This window comes from Cyprinus carpio, chromosome A19 (assembly GCF_018340385.1).
Source record: "Cyprinus carpio isolate SPL01 chromosome A19, ASM1834038v1, whole genome shotgun sequence".
NCBI lineage: Eukaryota > Metazoa > Chordata > Actinopteri > Cypriniformes > Cyprinidae > Cyprinus > Cyprinus carpio.
In genome coordinates, this window is record NC_056590.1 from 7,490,023 (window position 1) to 7,506,566 (window position 16,544).

The 16,544-nt window shown below is 36.1% G+C and overlaps 1 pseudogene; it reads left to right on the forward strand.

Annotated features, from left to right (window-relative positions):
- Nucleotides 1-4,173: 4,173 nt before the first annotated feature.
- Nucleotides 4,174-10,658, forward strand: LOC122148722 (annotated as a pseudogene).
- Nucleotides 10,659-16,544: the final 5,886 nt, after the last annotated feature.

The window sequence follows — 16,544 nt, forward strand, 5'->3', positions numbered from 1 at the left end:
GTATAATAATGCTAAACATAACACAAAACATGGAGGCTGTTTTTCTCTCTATGGAACCATATTTAGTTAAAATACAATAAACAAATTGTGGGAAATTTAAGTAAAGAGTAATTTTCATATTTGGTTCTTCTAATTCAGTACCTCTAAAGCACAATATGTGGATACTTTTTTATACATCAATATTTTTAATTTTTGCAGTAATATTCTGTTAATATTTAAAAGAAGTGTTCTATGCCACTCTTATGCCAAAACTGTTGTCATTAGTTCAAACGCTCCATCAAAATTACATAAATACAGTTAAAAAAGGCGGCAACATATAAGGATAATAAATAATGACCAAATTTTGGTGGTGAACATTATTGGTCTGTTTTTTTATTTATTTGTTGTTTTATAGTTTATATATAGTTTTTTTTGTATTTAGATATTTGTATAGTTCATCTTACAATTTTTGGTTTCTGATTTAATTCTTGTAGGGTCGGTGACGTATCAAAACCAGGTCGAGTACCAGGCCCTCCAATCTGAGGAACGAACCTCAGGACCATGACTGACTCAGGCGTTGAGTTCCGCTCGTGTTGCACTCCATCTGCGACCCAGTGAGACATACGGACCCATTGTCAATTTCGCCTCTCACCAGCTTCCTAACAGTCTCACTGGCGTCCTGCCGGCATTTCTTGTGAGGAAATGGCAAAAAGCAAATGAGTTGGATGCAAAGATGAGCAAGATGCTTCACCACCATGCTGACGTTGGATCCAAGTAATTTTCTGTGCGTCTACCAACCTATCCACGCCTGAGCCAGCCTTCTCAAATGTAAACTAGAGCACTTTAAAGTAAACTGAGTCACACTAACCAGTGTGGCCACTTTTCATTCGTAACATCTCACCGTTTGACGTCTAAAATGACATTTGATGTTTATGGAATAGTTTGTCGAACAAGCAGAAACACTGATTCTAGAAGAACAAAAGAACAAATCCAAGAGAAGTCAACAAAATTCACAAAGAAATAACTTGCCTTTGAATTACTGAGGAGTTTAAAGACTGGTTTAAAGCCAAGGGCTTGATTAGAGTGACCATGTAGTGCATGTGAAGAAGAAAAGCACATCTTAAGACACACATGTAAGACTTAATACTTTTTAATTTTTACTAAGCAATGAACTTTTATGAGAGAGTCCAAATGCCTGAAACTCCACGGATTCTACAAACAAACACCTGAAGCAGATTTGCAGTGGATCTTACATCTACAAAATAACACAAGAGAGATTTTGAGAATTCCAAATCAAGATAGATTTATTTCAAAATCAGCCTGAATGCATTGTTACTGGAGAACTGCTCCCCAGCGCTACACCTGGTGCGAATGTTTCCCTTTTGACCGTCTGCAGTTACGCCGGCTTTGTAGTGCTTTACTGCTAATCCTTGCCAACACCTTGATGAATCAGGCGTCGTATGGAAGACAGGTATCTGATCACGGGGCTTACCACTGTAAATAGGATCAGCGGCTGTGATGGAGGTTTTGGCCCCACAATCAGAGGAACACCTCTGAAAGGAACGGCTTGTCTCAGCAGTTTCAGGTGCTGATTCTGCGGGGGTGTCTCCCCAGATCTGGGCCTTTCCGGTGATCTCCTTTCTAGCGCTTCTCATGCGATCCTTTATTCTCAGGTCTCATTTGAATATATTTTAGCAGGTTTGGATTGTGTAAGGCTTGCAGAAAATTGCTTATTGGAAATCTCAGACACTGACATTTATTCATGAGAAATGAGTTGCCAATAAGACCCAACTTCTATAGTGCAGGAAACATTCTATATTCATATTCAAAATATTTAATCTGGTTTCATTATGTAGGTTTGAATCATTTGTGTTTGACTCATTTCTACGAGTCAGGATAAAACACATCTATATTTCCAACTGTAACATGCTCAAACATTTTGCTTCTGCAGTCTTACTGAAAACATTTAGAAATTATTCAGATTTAATAATTGGACAAAAGGATCATCTTGACATACCATACACTCTTAACAAATAATGGGCTCTTTGCTTGGCAGTATGCATGTTTCCATGGAGGAATCCTTTTACATTCATGCACTTTTAATTGCCTTCTGTGGTTCCATGAAGATCCTTTTATGTGCCTGAAACCTTTTCATTTCACAAAAAAATCTTTATTGTGGAAAAAGGTTCCTTAGATTATTAAAATATTCTTCAAAAATTGTTCCACGTTGGTTCCTTTTGGAACCTTTATTTTTAAGAGTGTATAGTTATAATATCTCTCTTTTTAATGTTCTCACAGCACTTGATTTTTAAGTTAACACTACTCGTTACTAATACAACTCATTGTAAGCATCCTGGACATTTAGAGAACATAGTGATGAATTGCATTCCTTCAATATATTTCTTATATTTCTTTACTACTAGTCGTCTTACAATAGCCTTAAATTTACCTTTACAAAACCTGCAGAAACCCTTCTGAATCTTTGCACTTCACTGAGACTATATTATTGCTAATTATACTCTATATGTTCTCTGATGTTATAGATCTACTATATACACAATTAAAAGCGTTGCAGAAGCATGCTGAACTAGAGGTTACCTATTAGAGATGAGATTTCATTGCATTACTTTGTCTTTATTAAGTTTATTAAGTCTACAGTATACTGTCCCGCGCATTTTTTTTTCTATAACCTTATTTTATTCTTATTTTTGTATCTTACTTTTTCCATATCATATTTTTTTGTATAATTTTCTTGTGTTTGTGTTCTTTAATAATTGCACTGTCCATGGAGTGGACCTGACTTACATTTCACTGCTGGTCATATGCTCTCCATATAACCATGTATGTGACAAATACAAACCTTGAATCTTGAATCCCTGATGAGAAGTATTCTTAACGTCAGTGTTATTTTAGCAGCTAATATGGAAATGTTTTCTAATTTGATTTATATTTTGGTAAAAATGGATGTCAGATTTTATGATTATGCAATTTACAATCATGGACAGAAAACAGTTTTTGAGTGGTGCGCACATTTCCAATCCTCAGGCATAACTGAGCACAATCACAACTGGTGAGCTGGTCATTTAGAGGAAATGGATATAATTTTTTATTTCTTACTAGGACAGAAATCACGTCTACAGACAGTTGTATATAGAGTTTAAGCTTGATTATACTTGAACAAATGCGTTCACCCCTCAGTTAAGTGTGATTCAGATTTACAAAGGATATTGCTTTTAAATGTGTTGAAATGTGAGTGAACTTTACCCTGATTAGTTTGAGTTGGATAAATTATAATTCTGCATTGAATATGCACTTTTCACACTGAAAAGTTTGCACTGAAAAGACGTTTTTCGATGGTATAGGAGGCGTGGCAATACAAGTCCATCCTGTAAAGTCTGCTCAGGTTTGAGCAGTGGTTTACACACACATTAAATGAGTTCAGGAGTGTGTGCTTTCTTCATCCATTTATGGAGATTTCATTGTTCAGTTGATCTTTTGTCAGCTTACATGTAAGAATTCTCAGGAGACAAGTTTCTCAAAGTGCTTTATTCATCTTAGCTATCTTGGAACATTTGTGATTTTGAAGATGATTTGTAACATTATAGCATTTTTTTCCTTTTTCAGATGAGCATTGAAAACCATCTCTCACGACAAGATATATTAACAGATGAATAACAGACTTGCATAAAACACAAGAATATTAACTATACTTCAACATTCATGCTCAAAGTACAATGCAGAGGATCTTGTTGTCAGCTGCTTTGTTAATTTAGTACTATGTACATGGGGCTTTATAGTTTTACTTCAAGCACAGCTTCGATTTTCTCTCTTGACTGAAAGAGAGGAAAAGGACAAAACGATGACTTTAAAAATCCTCATGGTTGGTGTTCTTGTCTTTTTTTCTCTGTTTTAAAATGAATGAATTTTAAACCCTTTTATATAGTGTGTGTTGCATCTGTATTCAAATTTGTAATTCCAATTAAAAAAGTATATTGAATAATCCATCAGTGCGTGACAGTTTAGAAATAATTGCAATAATTATGTTAAGAAAAAAAAAACTGAATATGGTAAAAGCTCTGCTTTGTCATTATTGACGGTCTCTTTGACAACACGGACGGAAGTGGAAGTGGAAATTTCGCGCAAGGAAACTCGTTCTTCTCCTGGCGCGCCAAATTTCAAAGCACTTCCTGGGGAGAGGAGGAGATAAGAGTTACCACGGAGCACAAATAAGGACTTATGTAGCGTTTCGCAAAACATATACCTTGATATTGCGGGTATGTCACGCTTTTGTAAGTGTTTTATAATCATCGAAATGTTCGACGGAATGAAGTGGTTGCGTTTGTAATGCAGCTGTTTGCAGGTCGCTTTGTGTGACTGTGTTTTTATGTGCTCGCGATCACTGCTCTGCCTGCACGCGACTAATTTCCTTTAGCGACGAGCGAATATCTATAAACAAACAAACGAACGACGTGCTATGCTAAATGCTTTACACTTTGGAAAACTGATTTGACACGCTTTTTAAACTAGCATTTGTATCGGAAGGAAATCTTTAAGCTACAATGCAGTGTACATCAGAGGCGTTGGTAGACGATGCACAACTGTATCTTTGGTATTTGGGCATGCATAAGTGTCAATGTAAAGAAATCTATGTATTGTTGGAGAAAAACCATGTTCCAGTTTGTGCGCGCGCACACACACACCAAGTCTTTGTATATATTTTGTGTATGTGTGTGTGTATATATATATATATATATATAATATGTTTGTGTGCATATACATATGGGTATTTAATGCAATAAATGTATTTCTTACATGCCTTTTTATTATATTTTGTATTAATCTGTATAAAGAGTAATAGCATAATATTAAAATGTTTATATATATTATACTGTAATATGCACTTTTAATAAAATAAATGCAATTTAAAAAACAACTATTGGTTGATATTGATAGTGCCTCTAAAAGCCCTGCATTGTTCTGTTTTCCAGAATGAAGACCAGCAATTGAGCATCTGGCGGGGCTGCTACATATCCACTTTTAATATTTCGTCTACCTAGATATTTAGTGCTGAAATATCTGTGCTGCAGTGTTTTAGTTTGTCCTCCAAATATTTTAATAATTTGTTTTTAGCATGTCAGATTTTATTTTACTGGGCATAATAAGCATTCATAATACGGGTCATATTCGAAAGTCTTTGTAACTGGAGGATCTTCGATGGAGGACGTTTAGCCCAGTGTTATGTGAGAGGCTCTGCGGTTTGCCGGGTGTGTTGCAGTTTTTCCTGCACATTTATTTGTGGGATGTCAGAATGTCGTTAGGAGTCCAGCCGTGTTTTCAGCTGTTGAGATTGGGTTGTCTGACACAAACAATAGCAACGCTCATGGAAACGAGTGCCCAGACTCCGTCCGTGACCTGTACACTTTCCGGCCCGCACTGACCCAGTGTGTGTTCCGTTTGGGACGGGCCCCAGAGCTGTGTGACGTCACTCTGGAGTCCACGATCGTGTCCCGTATCCATGCAGAGCTCCATGTGGAAAGAGAAACTGATGTCTCTGGAGAAGAAAGCTGGAAAGTTCAAGTGAAGGACCGCAGCAGCTATGGTGTGTTAGGAACGCATATCATATACAATATATTTATTATATTGATTATTTTTATAATTACAAATATATATATATATATATATATATATATATATATATATATCCATTATAAGTAGTTTCATAGTATAAATATGTATGTGTGTATGTATAGATTTTACCATTTTAAGAATGATTTCAATATATAAAAAAACAATTATATATTTTTTATTTTCCCCCGACTATATTGTATATTGCAAATTTAATTATAACTGGTTTAGAAATCTTTATCAAGTTTATATTTTTGTATTTACATATATAATGTGTTTTACATTATTAATACTCTAGAGAAGTGGAAGTGAAATTGAGTGAAAAAATATCAGTTTTTATATTGTAATAAATTTGTATATTAACTGTTTATGGTACGATGTTTTTAGATACCAATCCTATTTTTTAATGATGAGATTTCAGAGTATTTATAGTAAAATATAATTTTAATTTTTTAATTTATAAATCATTAATAGTTGTAAGATAGAGTTTGCATATATAACAGTTTTGAAATAATAAACTTGATGAAATTTTCAATATCTAAAAAAACTATTCACAAATTGCCCGCAGTATTGCTGGAAACGAGTGTTATTTGTTGGGTTTGTTTCAGATAATTCCCTGCTTGTACTGTCCCCTAAATTGGTAGTTTTTGTATGTGTGGGCAAATGAAACTACACACCTTGCAATTTCCTGGGACAACGTGTAAATTATTTTATTATGAGTCCGGGCTGGAAGACAAATAAAGCTCCTTTCTTAAATGTATTCGTCTCCTGTCCCCCCCTCCAGGTCACCATGTGGTAAATGAAATGCCGCCTCCAAGCAATGGGTCCCCCTTAAAAGGAAATCTGTTGATTGGCGACAGAACCCTCTCAACATTGGGTGGGTCCCAATCAGGACGGGCCCTAGCTCCAGACTGGCAAGACGTCAGTCGTTCTCTTTGTGCTTGGGCACTTCCCCTCCTTCCAGAACGTTTCGTGTGCACAAAAATAAACCGGAAAAGCGGAGGGAGGAGAAAACCCATTATCGAAAACTAAAAAAAAAAAAAGGGGTGGGTCGGGTCGGGGGACAACAAACGCCATTCACTGTTGGCCCAAAGCGGGGGGGCGTGGTGGGTGAGAGGGGATAAAACACACTTGCTCAACGTCCAATTCACCAGAGTCGGACACTAACGACAAACACACCGTGGCAGATCGCAGAGCGGTGAGAGGAACTGCCAACACTAAAGAAACAACAAACTACCAGAAGAAAAAACCACCGTAACCAACCCCGGCGGGACCCATTTTCAAAAGCTTGGCCATCACCATAGCCCCCCGGTCCCCATCCTCCAACTCCAATCCGGCCCCAAAACCTGAAGGCCAGATGAAACGGCAAGCTGCCTCGACCCTTAAAAAAGAGCCAGAAAGCGAAGCACCTTAAACTACGCCCTTTGTGTTTTGGGTCAGGCTGGCTCATTGGGGTGTGGGGCCCCACAAAACCGAAGCTGGACGGGGGCCACCCGGACCGGCTGGTGGGCCGTGTCGACGTAGGGGTTGGGAGGTGTCGCTGGGAGGTAACAAGTCCGAAGCGGAGACACTGCTGCACAGGGGTGCGACGAAGCGGACAAGTAGACACGGGAAATATCCGCAAATGAGATGGGTCCTCTTTTGGTCCATTTTTCTTCCCCCTTTCCCTTTTCCCCCCCCCCTCCCCTATCCCTCCCCATATCCGCCTCACTTTCCCCTGTCCCCCACCGTTTGTCTTCTTGATTCCGCCAAGTTTTCTTACGATCCCTCTAACCTGCAAGATACCCTGGGATTACGGACGCAGTTGGAAACCAAGGCCAGAGAAAGACGCCCTCCTTTTTACAAAGTCAGATTCACAAGGGTTTCTGAGTTGTCCTAGTCCCCCCCTCTAGGGGGACCCAAAAAGCAGCGATCATATACTGCCGTCCCCCAGTTACCGATGTGGTATGCAACACCAGGGTCGCCCCGGCCCCGGCACGCAAACATTTTTTCAATATGCCCACCCAAACAGGCAGTTTCAATCATATGTGTTGAACATATCGGTTTCCACCACCACCCAGAGGCCAAAACGGCAAATCAGTTTTGAACTCCCCTCTCCCGCCAGCAGAGCTTCCCCCTTGCATGTTCTGGTTCCCCCCTGAAGGAGGACCAAAGGGCAAACTCTCTCCGATATACACAACCCTCGGTGATGTGGGGAAAGTTGAGACAATTAACCAACCTTACCCTCCCGCCCCGTTCAGCGAGGGAGAATGCCCCCAATAACCAGAGAAAAGCAAGGGTCAAATTGTTTTTTTTTTCCTCAGCCTTTCCAGGCCTGCCCAAAAAAACTGGGGTGCGTAATAATTTGATAGTTTTTACACACGGGAATTGTCCACAGTCCAGGAAGAACCTAGTGCAAAAAAACAGTGATTTTTGTGGAATTCTGTGGCCTCTCTCCATTTCAAAAAAAAAAAAAAAAAGTTACAAACACTGTTAATTGATATTTCTAACCAGGTATCTATTACTACATTTTATTTAAATTACATTTTAAATAAGTCGTTAATGCTGTGGTTTTTGTTTCCAAGTCTTTGGGAAAAAATTTTTATGGGAAAGTTGATTCTAAATTCTTTTCTTCTTAAATTGGTAATTCTATTTTCTTGAAAGATAATAAGGAAAAATTCTACAAATAAATAGTGAGTTGTACTTTGCTATAACCCTAATGCTTATGAAAAGTTGGGACTTTTGTTTAAAAAATGCAAATAAAATTCCAAGAAATTCATGGTTTACTTGTTTATTTCTCACTTAACCTTTAATTTTAAATTGGGGGGGGGCAAAACAAAAATACACAAGAAAAAAAAGATTTTTCAAATTTGTTATGTACTGACCAAACCTTTAAATGTTATTTTGTAAACTATGGTAAATTCTTATATATATATAGAAATAATATTATGTTGAAACTGTCAGCCATCCACAACGAGTCCAAAAACATTTGGCAAAGACGCATAATAAAAGTGAAAAGATTTTAGAATATCCATGTTAAACTGTTTTGAAAAAGTTTGCAAAAAGCAGGGTGAATTGGTACTAAGGTGGGATTGGGGTGTAAAGCAGGATCTCAGGTCTTTTGCCAGGAAAGCTGGATCACGGCTCGTTACTTTGTGCCAAAGAAAATCAAAAATCACATTTCTCAATGCAAAATTGCAAAGAATTTAGGTCTTTCACACAACCTGCCATGCTAATATTGTGAAAAGATTCAGGGAATTCCAGAAATTATCCTCTGAGTCTGTGGGGTGAGGCAGGAAACCTCAGCTGAATGTGTGTGACCTTTGACCCTCAATGGCCCTGCAATAGACACCGTCCGTGCTATATATAGCCACATGTTCTCAGGAGTACCCTCAGAAAACATGCTGCATCAAGAAAGGCAACTTGAATCTCTATTTACGCAGCAAGGAGAAATCTATACAATATCAATTCTAGGCAAGGGATTGTCAGCAAGTTCATCTTAGGTGGCCCCAAAGACAGTGGAAAATGGGTGCTGTCTTCAGATAATCCCATGTTTCAGCTTGTGGGGGGGGAAAACAACAACAGACAGGCACACGAGGGGGGTAAAAGACAAAAGGCATGCCATAAAGGCAAACCAAGGGTGCATTTCTCTACAGAGCAAAACTCGACGTCTATGGCCTGTACTCCAGTGCGAAACAGCAGTGTGGTGCACTGGCATGGGTGTGAGTAAGGGATTCATTGAGGTGAGGGCAATACTACGAAGACTGAAGTAACTGTATGAGGCAGCTGCAGTCCTGTATCAAGTGATATTGGGAAGAGACGATAAAATGTGTCAATTCGAAAAGGAAGTTGATTGTTTGACCGTCGTTATAAACGATGCCCTCTGTCCCAACTTTTTGGAGTTTGTTTATAGCTATCAAAATTATTCATATTACAAAATTATTTAAGTTGGCCATGAAGTCATTGGAAATCTGTTCTTTGTAGTTGCTTTTATCAGTAAATAAAGAGAATGAACACATCACTATTCTTGATTTTGGTATTGGGGTTGTAGTTTAATTCCATTCATTTAGATAAAAATATTAGGGAAGTTGGTGATTTTCAAGGAAAGAAAAATATATGGAATGATAAGCAAAAAAGCTATATAGAAGTACATATCATTTTTTATTCTAATATTTACTAGCATTAGAAATATACTAATATGTTTATATACTTATGTGTTTAGTCATTAATAGTCTAATATGAATATGTTTAAAAAAAAAAAGAAGTATATATTAATATAAAAATGAAGGAATTTGTGATTCCAAGTCTGGGCAATTTATGTAAATTAATCATAAAAATTGTTTAATTTTTTTTTTTTATTAATTTAAAAATAAAGATGTTTTATATATATATAATATATATTAGATATAGATATATTTAATATCGATATTATAGATCTATATCTCGGATCTGTGATTCTAAGTCCTGAAAAATGTGATGGAAAGTAAATATTTTCCTTAAAGATTAAAATGTATAATATAATTTTTTATTAAATAAAAAGTACAATAATAAATATAAGTCAAAACATTTTTTAGAAAAATAAATCCATTAAAAAATTTTATCAATAGTTTCCTTTTTATGAATTAATTGCATTTGTTAATTTTTTTTCTTGGCAGGGCGTCGACGTGGAAGGCCTAGAAAAACACCCGCTACCACAGCCTTCCCTGCCGTCTCCCTCTTCATCATCTTTCCTCTAGCTCCAGCTCTTCCTCCTCTTCTTCATCATCAGCCTTCTGAAGAAGACCATGATGAGATGGCTGTGGCTCAGGGCGTTGAAGCCCTGTGCAGCGGCTCACTGTCGTCTCCCGCAGCAGGACCACCGTGCAGTGGATCCAGGGTGACGACTGCGATGCCTGGTACCCACACCTCGACATGCTTACGCACAACCACAACCGAGACTCGCTGCTGTTCGACCCTAATGCAGACTTCCACTGCGGCTGCCACCGCGCCAGAAACCGCTGAGTCCAGCAATCAGTCAGAACCAGCTTGGCTTCCTCTCTTGTTTGAGGTTCTTTAATAAACCAAATGCTCTCAAACATTGTTGTTATTACTGTCAAATTCACGGGACTGGCAGTCATGTAGCTTCTTGGCATTCACCGTGCAGATCTCTGCGATGATGGCGAGTTCATGTTTTCTTGCTGTGGTGCTAACTGCTCTGAATGGTGATTTAAACTGATTTGGGATGAAATGAGGGTGTTGGATTTTCACACAGCTTCAAGAGCATCAAACACACTTCATCCCATTACAAACTCAACTCTCGATGCGTTTCTACCGTTTATGATATATGTATTCAATATACGCAAGAATGAAATCTTCCAAAAAATTAAAAATCAAAAATAATTTTGATGTTGGATTGGGGGAAAAAATAAATAAATAGAGATGGGCATGAATTCCCCCCCCCCCCCCCCACCCCCCCCCCCCCCCCCCCCCCCCCCCCCCCCCCCCCCCCCCCCCATTCAAATATTGAGGAGGATTCGCTAAAGCTTTGTTTACTACATACTGGTTGTAAACAGGCTTTAGCAACATATTAGCTGGTATATAACATGTTATCATTAAATACTTTATGTGTTGTTTTAAATGGGCAATGAGGATATATGATGTGCTAGCTTATTCGAGGTTTCATAAGCATTATTTTATGTCATTTAAGAACATTTAATAACACTAATCGTAAATGCACCCCTGAAGCTTTGAATTGATTCAGAATTGAGGTGCAAACATTTGCGTTTGGTCTTTTTAAAGGTAGTTCACCCAAAAATGGAAAATTTGCTGAAATGTACTCACCCCTCCAACATGCAGATATGACTATTTGTTTCTTCATGGGAATAGATTTGGAGAATGTTAGCATTACATCATTGCTCAACAATTTATCCGTGCAGTGAATGTGTGGCCGTCAGAATGAAGAGGTCCCCCCCCCAAACAATCTGCTAAAAAATCCTTGTGGATAATGTTTTTTTGGGAGTTGTTTATCACAGCCTGTGTTGGAACTTTTCAGTAAATTTTTTGTTTTTTGAATGAACTATTTCCCTTAAGTTGATTATTTCCATTGCACACACGACTTGTCATTTGTATGTTTTGTAACTGTAGTCTGTTATTAACATAAGCTTTCTGCATCTTCGAGCTAACCCTGTGTAGATGTATCTTATCTATAAGAACAGAAATTCTGGTGGTATGAATGTTAACAAGATCCTTTCCAACTGTCATCACTTTAACTCAACATTCGTAGAAAATTACAAATGACTCCTGTCCACAATGTTTTGTCATGTTTGACATCACGGGCTAGAATAAAAGCAGATAATAATAATATAATATGTTCAAGCATTATTCCATTTTTGCAGCCTTGCGTGATCCCTATGATTTGAAACCAAGCGAGAAGATGTAGTAATTTGTTCCAGCTGCTTTAAGTACATTTAAATATCGTTTCTTAACATTGTATTTTAAATAGTTCTTTTAAATTTTAAAATTCCCTGTTTTTAAAACACTTTAAACTGTCGAGTTTAAAATTTTAATACACTTTCTTTTTTAAAATGTAAAATTCGATGATTATAATCTAGATAGTTTTTGTATTTACTCTTTTTTTCTCCCTCATTGCTTGTCCTGCAATCTTGCTCCAGCCCCCACCTGGCTTTGTATTTTCAAGTAACCTTAAAGACACCTTGCTTAACTGAATTCAGGTTGCATTTTTCATTAGAGTTGGCATTACAATTCTGCAGGAAAGATGTTTCTCCTGGAGCCCTGCATGAAGCGACCCTGATTTAATGCCTAAAAAGGTAAAAGGCCATTATACTTTTGTTATATGCACTATAAAACTAACACCACCACTAACGTATCATGAAAAAGTCGTTCGTTTAAATATACTTTCCTCCCTTCCCCCTTAAATTTGATATTCATTTCATGAATTTAAAATCAGACAAATCTTGAGTTGATATTTTGTTAGTTGTTAAACACTAACATTGTTTTAACTTAATTTGTAATTTAACTATTTAATGCTGTCCCATAGTGCAACCGTTTTTCTTTCTATATATATAGATCTATATATAGCTATAAAGAAATACTAATTTTTGCAAATACACACACACACACACACACAACACACCCACACCAACACACACATATCTATAATATACTATATATAGTATATATATATATAGTATATAATATATATATATATATAAATTAAAATACACATATTATTGTTTTCTAAAATTATTTTTTGTTTTATATGTTTTTAGTGCTATAAAAATAAAAAAAAGCACCAATAAATTTTAAACCTTCAACTTTGGTAACAGTGTTGCAACAATTACAAATCCATATTAGTACTTGTTACACTGAATTACTTTGCAAGGAAACCGCACCAAAAATGCTTAAAGGATGAATAACTACCTAAAACACTTACATGCAAAGTTAAATCCAACCATCCCAAGGTATTCAAAATGAAAAAAGCATGTTTTGTTGCAATCGGGCGGCACAAGCGGAACAGGAAGCATGGTTAGGCTGTTGTTTCTGCTGTTATAAATCTTCGTCAGCTGGATGGATTGTCAGGTGGAATCCCGTACAATTGCTCGGGACCTTTATGAAAGTCCTGGTGACCTAAAAGTCCGGAAATCACCTATTTTATCACATCACATCCCGTCACAATCTGTCTATTTCCCTGAACATGGCTGTGGGTCTGGGAGGCAGTTTAGAGCACCGTGTGGTTTTGAGGTTCAGTGGAGACTCATTCATACCTGAGTCTTTGTCTCTGATGGATGGCTTGTAAATTAACTCTTATCTGCTCAGATAGCGTCAAACTACGGCTAGTGCTGTGAAATCTCAATAACTCTGCCTATTTTGGGCGTTCTGGGGGGGGGTTTTTTAAAGCTGGGGTGCATGGGTGGGACTGAGGGCGTGTCAGTGTTTGGTATCATCAATATATGAAATATATCTTACATTTTAAACTCCATATCATATTTTTATATATACCGGTACACTATATCATATACTTTGTTTATTCTAGCATTACATATTAATTGGTTATGTTATATTGCATTTTTGAGTTGTTGTCCTTCAAGATATTCTCTTAATATTAAATATAGTCTATATTAAATATATATTAAATTCACTATCATAGATGTATAGATAGAAGATAATCGATAATAACAAAAAAATCCCTTAGACACTTAAATACTTTAGTAATAGCTCATTTTATGTGTCACCATTGTGACAGAGCTCGTCCCCATTGATTTTTCAATGTAAAATTTAGTATTAGCCCTTTTGTTTTAAGAAGGTGGACTCGGGTCCTTTATTGAAAGTATGCTTATATATATATATTTATAGTATATATATATATAAATATATTATATATATATATCTATATATATATATATATATATTTATATATATCTAAAAATCTATAAAATATCCAATTACATATATATGAAACTCATTTAAGATACATTTTTGCTATTCTAAATTACATATTGCTTATATGTGTACATGTAACGTGGGTATAAAATAATTAAAATGTTTTATATATAGTAATATATATATCTATATATATATATATCCTATATATATATTTATATAGATATTATATATATTTATATATAATTTACTCCTAATCCCATATATGACCACACATTAAATAATCAAATGTATGTTCCCTCAATTATGTTAATTGGGTGCCGTGAAGTGATTGTGTGTGTGTGTGTAGTGTGTGTGTCCCGTTTTTTGGAACTGTCAACCTGGGGCATAAGTTAAACAAAATTTAACATAATTTTGTCTTTGAATGGAATAATGAGCATTTTCAACAACATTTAATATATTAAGCCAAATTAATACAGTGAGTAATAATTATATTTAAATCACTTGATAATGAATCTAAGTTTTAAAAATAACCGGCATAAATAACATTTTGCACTGCCAGAATAAATCTATTAGTAATGTTATTTTATGTCCTCCGCATTGAGCACGGACAAAATATGTCCCTAAAGTCCATACTCTCTAGTGAACGCTATCATTTGACCTGGTCCGCTGGGGTTTGCCATGTCAAAACCTGACATCGGTGGTAGGTTATGACGCAGAGGAAGACAAACAGAGGTGTGTGACATCTTTTTCAGGGTTCTTCCTAATAGGTCAATGGGATTTTGCATTCTGTCCGTGTTTGCCATGGCGATGCAGTTTTGCAGTCAACGGAAGTGTGTTGTCAGTCAGACTGAATCAGCCATCAGGGCGGCGAGACAACCAGAGACTAATGCTTGGAACAAAGCAAACCGAGCGCTGAAACTGCCTTGCGATACCCAAGCGCTACTCATTCGGATTAAGGCAAGATAGCCAAATATACTGGTCTACAGATGAAGTTAATCCACGTGTTGTGAGTGTGTGAGTGTGTTGCTCTGGCCAGCAGACGGCAGTCTTGTCCCGTTATCTATCTATCGTTCGATTTTTCTATATAAAAATATTTGTACTCGGTATTTAATGTAATTTTTTATATAAAATAAATAGCTATACGTAACATATGTATAGAAAAATGTTATACATAATTTCATATTTGTAAATAAAACATAATGAATGTGTATATATAGCTGAATTTTCTTTTTTTTCGGTATAATATTATTTATATTTGAAATTTTTATATAATGATTTTGTATATATAGCTTATTTTTATATATATATATATATATATATATATATATATATATATATATATAAATATATAATAAAATATAAAACAAATAGTTATGTTTTATATGAAGAAAATACAAATAAAAAAAAAAATGACTATATGTTTTATTACATATAAGTATTGTATATAGCTGCATTGTGTATAGGTAAACCCCCAATATCCTTTTTTATCTCTTTATAAAATGCAAAATTCTAGTTTTGGTCAAACTTGTTCAAACAAAAATGTACTTTTGAAATATGTATGTGAAAACTAAAAGCATTGAAAAACTCACTTCTCAGTATATTGTCTATAAGTTGACTTGATGTTATTTCGCAGAATCTTACATTATTCGGTTATATTCATTATTGATTAATATGGACGGCAGAAGTTCTAGACCATAGTGCTGCTTAAACATGCAATATAAATGTATAATGTAGATTTGAACGCAGTTTAAAGCATGTTGGACTGCAGCCAGATGGTTGGGTTATCTGAACACGGCTCTGCTTCAGATCATCTGGGTGATTGACAGGGATCTAATGGGATCGTAGTGCATGAAGATGCTTGAAAAGTCATCCATTTTCTGCTGAACCTGAGTGGGTGGGCTGCCAGCACAGAAAACTCCAGAAACAAATTCACTCGGCCCCACCTCCGCAAAACTTTATGTGCACAGCCTATCTGGGCACCGTCCGGCCCTGAATGAAACATTAGTTTGGGCTATTGTTTATAAACATGCTGGTGAACCAATTATGGGCTGTGCTACCTGCGCTAGAGCATTTCCCCCCACTAAAATCTACAGTCCCTAACAGTACAGATAATGCATTTTAAAAAACATTTTTTCATAGTTGTTATTTATTAAAACTTGATTTAACAATCCCCTAGAAAACCCTGAAAAAACAGTTTGTTCAATCTCACCATTGTGGCAGATCTTTTTCATTTCTTTTAAATTTAAAATATGTATTTTTTTTCAGAGGTTGAATCTGTCTTCCATAAAGAGGCATGCTTGAGAACAATCTTCTTAAGATAACTAAAATTAAGGTAAATAATCACTTTTTTTTCTTTTTCCTTTATTGCCTAGTTCAATCGAGCTGTAATTTTTGGGGTTGTTAAAGTTGAAAGTTATTAGTTTAGCTTATACAAAATATGAAACAAAAAACTGAAAGACTAATTGAAATCCACTACATTTTGCAACGCGAAAAATAAGCAATTTCTCATGGTTAGCATCATAGGTAATAACTCTATATAATACTGCGTAACAGGAAACCTAATTGCACTACAAACCAGT